Genomic DNA, 12,924 nt, shown 5'->3' on the forward strand with positions numbered 1-12,924 from the left:
GTTCCCAGGCTAAGGATCTAATCAGAGCTGTAGCTGCCAGCGTATGCCACAGCCATAGCAACCCTGGATCCGGGCCATGTCTGTGACCTACAACACAGCTCACAGCAATGCCGGATCCTTAACCCACTGAGCGAGGCCAGGAATCGAACCCGCGTCCTCATGGATACTAGTCGGGTTTGTTAATCCCTGAGCCAAGATGGGAACTCCAGTTTTTTTTTTTCCAAATTAACTTTTTATTTCGAAATAATTTAAAACTCACAGAAAAGAGACAAGAGTACCAAAAATAATTCCAGGATACTCTCTGTTCAGATTCACCAATTACTATCATTTGACCATATTTGCTTTATCATTATTTCTCTAAATACACGTTAGTATTTTTTCTAAACCATTTGAGAGTAAACAGCACACATACATCCTGTTCTTTCTAAGTGTCAGCGTGAATTTCCTAAGAACAAGAACCTTCATTTACATAACCAAACACGACCATAGAAATCAGGAAACTTAGATGGATACAATACCATTGTCTAATCTACAGTCCACATTCAAAATTTGCCAATTGCCCCATAATATCCTTTGTAATGATTATTTTCTTGGTCCAGGATCTACCTAATCCAGGATCCTGCATTGCGTTTATTTGTGTTGTCTTTTCAGTCTCCTTTATTTTAACAAGAAAAAAAGACACAGTTCCTTAGACTCATTTCGCCTTTCATTACATTGACACATTTGAAGAGTACAGGTTTTGCAGACTCATCCTAAATTTAGGCAGATCTGATGATGCTTCTTCAGTTTATGCATTTTTCACCAGGAATACCACAGAAGTGGTGTTTTGTTCTCAACCCATCACATCAGGAGCCAACAGCATTTTTTTTTTCTTTTTCTTTCTTTTTTTTCAGTCCCTCTGTGGCATATGGAGCTCCCGGGTGAGGGATCAGATCTGAGCCTCAGTTGTGACTTACACTGCAGCTGTGGCAATATCAGATCTTTAACCCTCTCTGCCGGCCTGGGGATCAAACCTGTGTTCTGGTCCTGCAGAGATACCACTGATCCCATTGCATCACAACGGGAACTCCCAACATCATCTTTTTTTTTTTTTGGCGTTTTAGGGCCACACTCATGAATGACACATGGAGGTTCCTAGGCTAGGGGTCAAATCGGAACTATAGCTGCTGGCCTACACCACAGCCACAGCGCGAGGCCCACACCACAACCACAGCTGTGTGGAATCTGAGCCTCATCTGCAACTGACACCACAGCTCACAGCAACACTGGATCCCTAACCCGCTGAGCAAGCCCAGAGATTGAACCTGCATCCTCATGGATACTAGTCGGATTTGTTTCAGCTGAACCACAAGAGGAACTCACTAACCTCATTCTTAATGGTTGAATAGTATTCCACTGTTTGGTGAGCCCTAGTTCACTGAAACCAATTTCAACTGTAGGACACTTAGGTGGAGCTCGGTCTTTAAAAATATCATCAACTATGCTGCAATAAATATTTTTGAACATACGTATTTGAGTCACTGTCTATTTCCTTAGGCTAAATTCTTTGAATGGAGGCTGCTAAGTCAAAGGGTCAAAGGATAGACTTCAAAAAAAATTTTGGCTTTGAGGAATTCGAACTGTGGCACACACAGTGAGTTAAGAATCTGAACTGCCTTGGCTTGGGGCACTGTGAAGGTGTGAGTTCGATCCCCAGCCCAGTGCAGTGTATTAAAGGATCTGGGGCAGTGAGGATTCAGTCCCTGGCCTGGGAACTTTCATATGCTGCCGTTAAGGCCTTAAATGAAAAAAGCGTTTTAAAATATGGCTCTGAGAAGAATTAGGACATAAATGTACTTGTAAGTCAACCTCCCTTTTTCTTTCTTTTTTTTTTTTTTTGTCTTTTTGCTATTTCTTTGGGCTGCTCTCGCGGCATATGGAGGTTCCCAGGCTAGGGGCTGAATCGGAGCTGTAGCCGCCAGCCTACGCCAGAACCACAGCAACGCGGGATCCGAGCCGCGTCTGCAACCTACACCACAGCTCACAGGCAACGCCGGATCGTTAACCCACTGAGCAAGGCCAGGGATGGAACCCGCAACCTCATGGTTCCTAGTCGGATTCGTTAACCACTGTGCCACTATGGGAACTCCCAACCTCCCTTTTTCTTCTTCCTCTTTTTTGTCTTTTTAGGGCCACACCCGCAGCCTATGGAAATTCCCGGGCTAGAGGTTCCCGGGCTACGCCACAGCCACAGCAACTGAGGATCTGAGCCGTGTCGTCAACCTACACCACAGCTCACCTGCAACGCCGGATCCTTAACCCACTGAGTGAGGCCAAGGGTCAAACTCATGACCTCATGGATACTAGTTGGGTTCTTTACGGCTGAGCCTCGCCGGGATCTCCACATCCTCTCTTTTTCAACCCAACTTATTTTTTTAACATTCACTGCAGTTAAATATACAGTGTTTAGCACTGGTTACATGTTTCTAAAACTACAGCCATTCCTGACCCCCTATACTGTACTGGCACACCAGTACTCTTATTTGTTCCATATATTTAAAAAATCTCCTATTTTAAAACTTAGATTTTAAAGAGTATCTTTTTCTGTCGGACCATAGAGAGTAGCCATAAAGTAACTTGGGTGAAAACTAAACGATGCCAATGGATTCTAGATTGATTTTTTTCCCTGCAGACGAAGACTCCAAATGAGGACAGACTTATATCTAAAGCATTTGGTACCGAAGTGTCATTCTCCAGAAAGCAGGGCAGGACTTTATACTCTTGGCGGCAGTGTCTGCACCTGTCCATGCTCTCACTGACCCTGGGAATCGGGACCGTGCCACCTTCAAAATAATGTCTCATTGTTGTACAAACTATTATGTGTAAAATAAGCTACAAGGATATGTTGCACAGCACAGGGAATAAAAATTGCCAGCCACTATATCATACACCTGTAACTTATGCAAGTCCATCAACTATACTTCAATTAAAAAAAAAAGATAAAACTCTTGGAGTTCGTGATGTGGCTCGGCAAGCTGTGGCTTGGATCCAGTGTTGCCATGGGATTCAGTGTTGCTGTGGCTGTGGTATAGGCCTCAGCTGCAGCTCCAATTTGACATCTGGCCCGGAAACTTTCATATGCCAAAGGAGCAACTGTAAAAAAAAAAAAAAAAAAAAAAAAAAAAATCAGAGTTCCTCATTGTGGTGCAGCGGAAATGAATCCAACTAGAAACCATGAGGTTGCGGGTTCGATTCCTGGCCTCGCTCAGTGGGTTAAGGATCTGGGCGTAAGCTGTGGTGTAGATCACAGACACGGCTCAGATCTGATGTTGCTGTGGCTGTGGCATAGGCCAGTGGATATAGCTCTGATTCAACTCCTAGTCTGGGAATCTCCATATGCCACTGGAGTGGCCCTAAAAAGCAAAAAAAAAAAAAAAAAAAAAAAAAAAATCTTGTTATTTTGAATTGTCTTTTGTTGTAGGATTAACATTATTTTTTATCTGTTTAATGGCTGTTCATGTTTCCTCTTTCATGAGTTGCCTGTCCATGATTCTGCCCCATTGTTCGATTCATGTCATTGTCATTTTCCAGCACATTTCTTAGTTGAGACAGCTGTGGGTATAGAGACCTCAGCAGAAGAAACCTAGTGGGAAAAAGTTCCTGCTTTTGAACTGTCTGGGTTGCTGACGGGGGTGGGAGGTGGATTTAGTGTTCACAAGAAGTGAAAGGAAAAGAGGACGACATCAAGCTTCTGGTGGAACCCTGAAGAGACCGAGTGGGGAGAACTAAACTCTCCGTTGATGCCTTGTTCCTGACCTCACGCTTTTTGTGGGAAAGTAGGCGGGGGGGCATGAGACTGGGACTTGAGAAAAAGAAGAGGAAATGAAAACAGAGTCTGAGGAGTGGTGAGGTAGAAGGGGAACCAAGAGTGTGGTGGGGCAGAGGCTAAGTTTAAAGACAATGTCAGGAAGGTGTACAGCCCACTTCTCGACTTATCTCTGCCCTTGGGACCTGCTCAGGCCCACAGAACCGCAAAGAGTATTCACGCTTCTCTAAAAGCTTGTTCCTCCTTCTCAGGGGCTTCCCAATGCGTGATGCTGCTGATGGTGGTACCAGCATCATCATAGTTGCCCGTGGAGAGCCAGGGACATAGAAAGTTCTCTCTGGTATGAACTGACCTCTTTGCTTCCAACAGCACATCAGAGAGAGGCTTTCTTTATGCCCCTTGACTTTCCTTTCATTTTATATCCTCTCAGAAGGATAAATCCGTCAATCATTCACACTTCAGTCACGGGGACTTTTGACCTTACGAGGATCCATCTCTGAGCTGAGCCCTGGTGATGTGACCAAACGAGAAGGAGATGATAGCCCATTGTAGATGTAGAAATACACAAGAGTGGCCCCCTTGGAGAGGTTGTTTGTGAACTGGTTACTCCTCACCTCCCCAAGTTCTTACCATTGTGGTGGCCATAGCTCATCTCTGGACCACTCCTCTTTTTTATTTGTCCCTCTGTAACCTCATCGATTCTCATGGTTCACATCAGATTTAAATATCACCCGTGAGGACTATGTTTTCCTGGTGACTCCCAAATTTGTGCTCTAAATGGCACTCCAAGAAAGTGAAAAGACAAGCAATGGAATGGGAGAAAATATTTGAAAATCATATATCAGATGAAGGACTTGTATCCAGAATATATAAAGAATTCTTATAACTCAATAACAACCATTTAAAAACAGGCAAAATATTTGAACAGATGTTTCATGAAAGATACATGAATAGCCAATAAACACATGAGAATAGGCTGTTTGGGAGTCACTGAGCTTCTTGAATCCTTAGGTTTACATCTTTTTCAAACCTGGGAAGTTCTCAGTCGTCATTTCTTTGAGTACATTTTCCTGTCCCTCCTTCTTTCCTCTCTCCTGCTGGGACTCTGAAGACATGAATGCCGGAGCTTTTGTTAGAGTCCCATAAATCTCTGAACCTCTGTTCACTTTTTAGTCTATTTTTTTCTCAGTTGCCAGGCTTGAGTAATTTCTATTCATCTACCTTTAAATTGACGGAATCTTTCCACTGTCGTCTCCAATTTGCTGTTAAGCCTATCCACTGAGTTTTAAATTTTGACTATTTTGTTTTTAAGTTCTAAAGTTTCCCACCCTCCACCCTAGATTATTTTAGAACAAATCCTAGACATTATATCATTTCTGTCATAATACTATAGTATCTCTAAAGGAGAAGGACTCAAAAAACAAAATCACAATGTCATTACATTGTCTAAAAATTCATAGTAACTCCTTAATATCCCAAGATATGCAGCCAATGTTAAAATTTCCCAAATTTTCTAATAAGTATAACACAGTTTGTTTGAATTAGGGTCAAAATAAGATCCACTCATTGCATTTGGTTGATATTTCTCTTTAGTCTGTCTTCTAAGAACTGTTTTTTTTTTTTTTTTTTGCCATGTCCACAGTATGTGGAAGTTTGGAAGTCCTAAGCCAGGGATGGAACCCATACCACAGCAGTGACCCAAGCCACTGCAGTGGCAATGCTGGATTCTTAACCTGCTGTGCCACAAGAGAACTCCTAAGAAGGACTGTTTTTAAGAAGAATTTTAGTTTTACAGAAAAATCGAGACGATAGTGTAGAGCCATGGATCCTATACCCAGTATTCCCTATTATTATTATTATTATCATTTTTGTCTTTTTGTCTTTTCTAGGGCTGCACCTGTAGCATATGGAGATTCCCAGGCTAGGTGTCTAATCGGAGCTGTAGCCGCTGGCCTACACCACAGCCACAGCAACACGGGATCCGAACCTCGTCTTCGACCTACACCACAGGTCATGGCAACGTTGGATCCTTAACTCACTGAACAAGGCCAGGGATCAAACCTGCAACCTCATGGTTCCTAATCATATTTGTTAACCACTGAGCCACAACGGGAACTCCCAGTATTCCCTACTATTAACATCTTATGAGTATAGTGCATTTGTTGTAATTAATAAATCAATATTGATAAAATTATCATTAAAGTTCACATTTTATTCAGATTTTCTTTGTTTGTACTTACTGCTCTTTATCTGTGAGAGGGTCTTATCCAAGATACCACATCACATGTAATTATTGTGTATCCTTGGGCCCTCGGTTGTGAGAGTTTCTCAGAATTTTCTTGTTTTTGATGACCTTGAGAGTTTTGAGGAGTACTGGTTAGGTATTTTGTAGGGTACCTCTCTTTTAAAATTTGTTTGGTGTTTTTCTCATGGTTAGACTGGGAGCTTAAGTCTCTTTTAGTCTTTCTTTCCTTGGCATTTATTTGTTGGAGAAATGGCTTGTGTCCTATAGAATTTTCCATTTTCTAAAGTTTGCTAATTACAACCCTGTGTCATTTACCACATTCTTCTGCCTCCCTTACTTTTTTTTAACCTGTAAATTGGTAGTTAGATTTAAAGACTTGATATGATTGAGAATCTATTTTTTTGGCAAGGGTACATCATAGATAGTGTTATGCTGTGTTTTTCCATCGTGTAGGTAGAAAAATTGCAGGCGAGAGGGTAACTTGCAAAGACAGGAGGTGTTGAGCACAGGGTGGGATGCTTTAAGTTGAGATTATGCAGCGATTATAATAAGTCCAGGTAAAGACAAGACCAAAGTATGACTGTGGAGCGGGGGCTGCAGTACAGAGAGGACATCACTGGCGATGAGATCAAGTGTCAGGGTGTGCGACCGGGGTGATGGGTGGATTGCCTTTGTTGATGATGAGTGGGATGAAGAGAAGATGGTGACCCAAGGGCTGAACTCTTCAATGACTCGGGGAGGAAAGAGGGTGACTGGAAGGCTAGTAAATGCTGGCAACGGGAGCAGCTGAAGGTGGTACAGGATGGCTGCAGCAGAGGGTCCTGAGATGTGCAGTGTGGGCAGAGGGAGGTCAGGCTGCAGTATGTGACGACAAAGGTAGTTGGCTGGAGGTGGTGAGACCACACAGCTGCCCTGGTCTGCTCACAATCCACCCTCCTTGGGTGTTTGGTGTAGTAGGTAATGTTAGGTTTGCCAAGGGAGGAACACGCAAGGCCAAGTTAATAAAGCAAAGGAGATTTATTAAGGCATCAGGGGGACATGGGCTGAGCTCAGGATGGCACCAGCTCTGACTCTGAGGGGGTGCTAGGCTTACAAAAGAGCTGTGGAGGGAATCTGTGGCTGGAGTTCATGGCAGGAACGATGAAGAAGAAGGCAAGGAAGGTCAAGGGAGAGGTAGGGGGTGGAGTCCCATGACAGAGGGCAGCTAATCCTTGTAGGAGGTTCATCTATGCAGGCAGTTGTTTTCCGCAGGCCATTGCTTCTTGCTGCCAAACTTGAGCCTCCACATTCTGGGAGAGGGTGTCCCCATCAGGTCTCCAAGATGAACATACACATTTGGGGGTTGGGGAGGTCTGGCTACATCCTCCTGGGAACCTATCAGGTAAATTCTCCAGTCCCAGCTCTGTACTGATGGTGGCGAGGCTGGGACTGACACCCTGGGCCCTAGCCTGGCACAGTCGTGGGTCAAGTGGTGAAGTGATGCCCATCCATGGCCCGACCTCCTCATGGGGTCTGACCTGGCTCTGGGTGTTAGGAGAACTGTCTGCATTAAAGGATCTCTGGTCTCCTATGCGCTACTGTCCAGAGCTTCCCAGTCTAGGTGGGAGACCCTGACAGGCGTAAGTAGAACCATAAACCTGATGGGAGGTGTCGTGAACAGTCCCCGTGGAAGCCCTGGGAAGAAGCCTGGCAGTTCTCTATTCCCACGGCTCCGACCATCACCTGGTCCTGTCCCCACACAACCATGTCTCCAGCCCAGACCTCAAGACCAACACGTCCACCTGTGTCTTCCACTCCCCACCGGCACGTCTAACAGGAAAGTCAATAGAAATGTGTCTAAACCCAAACTCTTGCTCCCTTGCTCCAGCCGCCCCTTCCTCTCTACCCCCAATTCCTGACAAAGCTGTTACCCGTCGCTTAGTCTAGGTATCTGGCAAGCATTCCTTTTTTTCTCACGCTTAATACCCATTTCGCCAGCCAATCCAGGCACACCTGCCTTCCAAGCAAAGTCCCCACCGACCCCTTTTGCTCTTCACTTTGAACATCCCATGTCAGGTCTAAGCCCTGGGCCCAGAGAGGACGGAGAGCGGCTCTGTCCCTCCCTGGTCTAAATGGGTGTGGCCCCCGGGCTGGTCTCCTGCTTCCATCCTCTGAGTTTCTTCTCCAAATGGTGACTGAGTGATGGTATCAAAGAGGAAGGCTTGTTGTTCCTGTGGTAAGAAATGCCAGGAAACAAACGCGTTGATAGATGAAATGATAAGAGATCTGAGATTTGTTTCACAATAATCCAGTAGGGGGGGAAGTGTGTGTGGCGAGGGAGTAAATATGGTTGAAGCCGGGGGATGGGTAAGTGCATATTTATTTTTAATTTTTAATTTTAATTTTTGTTCTTTTTAGGGCCGCACTTGTGACCTATGGAGGTTCCCAAGCTAGGGGTCAAATTGGAGCTACAGCTGCTGGCCTACACTACAGCCACAGCAACCGGGCTCCGAGCCATGCCTGCGACCTACACCCACAGCTCATAGCAACACAGGGGGTGAACCTGCGTCCTCATGGATACTGATCGGATTCGTTTCCTCAGAGCCACGATGGGAACTCCATGTGGGTATTTATTGTACAGTCATTCATTACACTATTCTGTCCACTTTTTTGGGTAATTTTTCCCAGTTTTGACTGCCCTGTGGCATATGGAGCTCCCAGCCCAGGGATCAGATTTGAGCGGCATTTGCGACCTAAGCCGCAGCAAGGCAGCACCAGATCCTCAACTGGCTGTGCCAGGCTGGGGCTCCAACCTGCATCCCTGCCCTCCCAAGAGGCCACCAGTCCCCCTGTGCCACAGCAGGAGCTCCACTATTCAGTCTACTTTTTATATGCTTAAAACATTTTATAATAAAGGTAAAATAAAGCAGTCCAATGCAATGATATAAATCTGGTTAAGAACTTCGAAAGGCTCTCCATCTCTCTGAGAAGAGAAACCCAAAGCCGTGAAATGTAGAAGTAATAGCTGGGTTACCTGGGAAGGTGTTTGTGGTAGAGACGCTCAGGGTGGGAATTCTCCCATTAAGCTCTCTCTCCGGGTCCTTTTGTCCTTTGCTGCGTTACTCTTTGCCCTGTCTTCTTCGTCCTTTCTCTCTTTCCCCTGCCCTGCTTTGTACCCTGGGAGACTGACCTCCTGGGATGGATCAAGGTGGGGGCGGGAGTGGGGTGGGGAGAACCTGCTGGCGGCTTCTTATTGGGTTTGGCCACTAGGGGGAGACCTGCTGTAAGGAGAGAGAGGATGGGGTGTTTCACATTCCCTCTCCTTCAGAGTCTGGGCTCCTCCCCTTGTCCCTTCTGGGTGTGTGTGTGTGTGTGTGTGTGTTGGTGTGGAGATGGGGGTACAGGCTCCGACAGTCTCAGAATCCCCTGCTCTTCCCTTCATCCAGTTCTCACCCATATAAATGCCCCTTCTTTACAGCTCTGTCCTTGAACAACCTCATTGGAATTCTGGGAGCTCCTGGGACCCTCCATCCCTCATCCCTCCTTCTTCTCTTTTCCTGGTCTTCACAGGGGCTGGCCCAGGACTGAGCTTCATCCGGGGGCGTAGTGGGAGTGCATTCCCTCCTCACTCAGGACTGTGCTCTTTCTCAGCAGAACGAGAGGGTCGAGTCCTCAGCCTGCTCCTCCCTTCCTGGGATGCAGCCTTTAACTCCTCTCTCCACCTTTGAACCCCTGGTCCAAGGACTCTGAGTCAATGCCTCCTTAACCCCGAAAGATGTCTCCTCGGAGAGGTCAGGCTCTGACCAGCCATTTGCAGCTTCGTTCAGGGGTGCAGAATTTCCCTGGGAAGCCAGAGCTGAAACGGAGGGCGCTTCTCTGCCCAGGGCCTCCCTTGGGTGTATTTCATCTTCCATGTACCTGAGGGTTCTCTCGTTTTGTGATTTTCTCCATTTCGCCGTTTGTCCTGTCAGGTGGCCGGGTTGTGAGGCTGCCTGGGGCAAGAGGCTTTTTTTGTCTTCCCCAGATGCTTGCAGCCCTCTGGCAATAAACACCCAGTGAACCTGTGAGAGTAGGGGGTGTGTCCTATAACCTTTTCCTAGGGAGCCCGGGAGGGGTGAAGTGGGAGGGGCAGGTGGAGAAACAAAGCTTCTGATTTGGGGGAAATGGCAGAGCCAAGGCTGGGCCTTTTCCAAAGACAAGTGTGTGTGTGTGTGTGTGTGTGTGTGTGTTTGTGTGTGTGTGTTTGGGATGGGTTGGGAGGTGAGATGGGTCCATGAAGTGGGAGATCTTCACATTCTTGGGCTTCAGGGGAGCAGTGTCGTTGGGGAGCATTGTGAGATAGACCAGTGAGTGGGGACTTAGCTGACATTGTTCCAACACTCTCTTGTGGAAACTCAATTTTATTCTTAAACCGAATATTACTTAATTTAAATAAATAAATAAATAAATAAATAAAGTGATAACTAAAATGAATAAGAGCTAATTCTTCAGTAAGTCAGTAAGTGCTGAAGTCGCACCACCCTGGGACATTCCCCAGGTGCCCTTTCCTGGCCCAACAGCCCTCTCAGCCTTCCAGGGTCTTCTCATCTGACTCTGCCGTCGCAGATGCAGCTTGTCTGCTCTTCAACTTCAAGTCTCAGGGATCCTTTAGCGTGTGATCCTTTGTGTCTGGTTTCTACTCCGTCCCCTTTTCTAAGATTCCTTGTCCTTATCTCCCTTCCCTCCCTGGCTGTCTCCACCAGGCAAGAGCAATTTCAGGCCACCGCGATGGCCACGAGGGGGCAGCAGAAGCCAATGGAACTCAGGCTGACGCAGTGGAGCCGCTGCTCCCTTGGCCCTGGGGTTACTCTTCCCACTGAGGTAGCACCTTCTTTCGAGGGGGTGCCAGGCAGCTGGCACAGTGTGGTCCTACTGCTTCGTCCTCTGAGATTTGCTGCTTCAGAGAGGATTTCTAGAGTGGAAGTTTGGAGCTGAGTTCTCCAAACTCTTTGGGTCATGCACTCTTTTCTGGTAGTTTATTGTGAACATGCAGCAATCAATTATGCACAAAGAAACACAAATAACACATTAAAATAGATAAGATTAAAGCTTTTAAAATATTTTTTCTGCCTCCCCTCCTGCCCCCAGATCCCTGGAGCACCCCTGGATCTGGTTCACACCTAACTGGTGGCCCCTGTTTAGAGCTTGGGTGAGCTTTAAGGGGTAGGGTGGGGGACTGGTGCTTGTGGGTTTGACAGGTGAAGGCATCCCTGCAGCAGGTGCCCTCATGTTATTATCGCCCAGCTGTACAGTGAAGAAAGTAAGACTTTCCTGTGAGGGCTCTAATAAAGCAGGTCCTGTTCAGAGTGAGATGGCACTGAGTGAAGGGGGTTCCTGTCGTGGCTCAGTGGGTTAAGAACCCGGCATAGTGTCTCTGAGGATGCAGGGTTCAATCCCTGGCCTCCCTCCCTGGGTTAAGGATCCGATGTTGCCATGAGCTGCAGTGTAGTTTGCAGATGTGGCTCGGATCCGGTGTGGTGTTTCTGTGGATGTGATGCAGGCTGGTAGCTGCAGCTCTCATTTGACCCCCAGCCTAGGACCTTCCACATGTGTGGCCTTAAAAAAAAAAGGCATTGTGAGGAAGACTAGAATTAGATAGGTTAAAAAAAAAAAAAAAAAGACACTGTGTGAAGGTGGGCATGAGTATTTGGGGACAGTGTTTAGAGAGCAGGGCTCAGCCTCAAGGCTTCAGGCTGGAGCTCTGCCTGTGGACACACGTCTCCCTGACAGGAAGGAACAGGGTGGGCCTCCTGGGCCCTGTTAGAATCGGCCTCTCAGGGCTGGTCAGGGCCTTTCCTGCCTTTTCCTGCCCAGGCCTCTGTCCTCTGATTCTCTCAGGGACAGAGGCCAAAGTGCCAGAACTCCAGGACTCCAGGCCTTTCCCATGCCCTGGCACTCAAAGCCCTCTCGCTAGAAGGACTTCCTGCTTAACCCTCGAGCATGGGTGGGCCTGACCTACCTGGGATTGGGAGATGAGGCAATTCTTCCCGGGTTGCTGTCTGGGTCACCCATGGGGGCAGAACGAATACTTACTGCAAATCTGACACGGACGTCTCGGTGACTGAGGAAGGTGCCCGAGACACGCAGGGCAGGTGTGTCCATTCTGGGGTCCTGTCCCTTATATGCCAGGGGAGTGCCGGGAGGGTCCCACGCCTTCCACCCTCCCTCCCTTCCTTCCTTCTCTTCCCTTTCTTCCAGTATCTTCTTTTGTTTCCTTTCCTTTTAATCTTATTGTCTTCTGTTTATTTATCGGTGTAATAAAATTTATTACATTTTCCGTAGGAATGGCCTTCTCCCTGGTCTCACTCCCTTATCTTTTTTTTTTTTTTTTTTTGCTATTTCTTTCGGCAGCTCCCATGACATATGGAGGTTCCCAGGCTAGGGGTCCAATCGGAACTGTAGCCAGTGGCCTACACCAGAGCCACAGCAACGCGGGATCCAAGCCGCGTCTGCAACCAACACCACAGCTCATGGCAACACTGGATCCTTAACCCACTGAGCAAGGCCAGGGATCGAACCCGCAACCTCGTGGTTCCTAGTTGGATTTGTTAACCACTGAGCCACAACAGGAACTCCTCACTCCCTTATCTTGGTCCGTCTCAGGGCCTGGGTGGGAGTGATGCCCCCTCCCGTCCCCTGGAATCTCAGACTTTGGAAGCAGAGTGCATTGGCTACTTGGGGGGTGGTGGGGTAGGTGCCGTGTGCTCTGCAGCTGACCTCTGGGTGGGCCTGTGAGCACTGACTCCTGGGATTGAGTGAGGGTCCTGAGGGAGTGCCAGAGCCACCTTTGGTTGGATGTTTTAGTTTTGAAAATGAGAGCCTATTCTGGGAGGGACATAAGTGAGGTTCAGAGGAA

This window comes from Sus scrofa, chromosome 7, assembly GCF_054392235.1.
Source record: "Sus scrofa isolate SSC_HxYL_T2T_F1_AM1 chromosome 7, Sscrofa_HxYL_maternal_Yorkshire_Landrace_v2.0, whole genome shotgun sequence".
NCBI lineage: Eukaryota > Metazoa > Chordata > Mammalia > Artiodactyla > Suidae > Sus > Sus scrofa.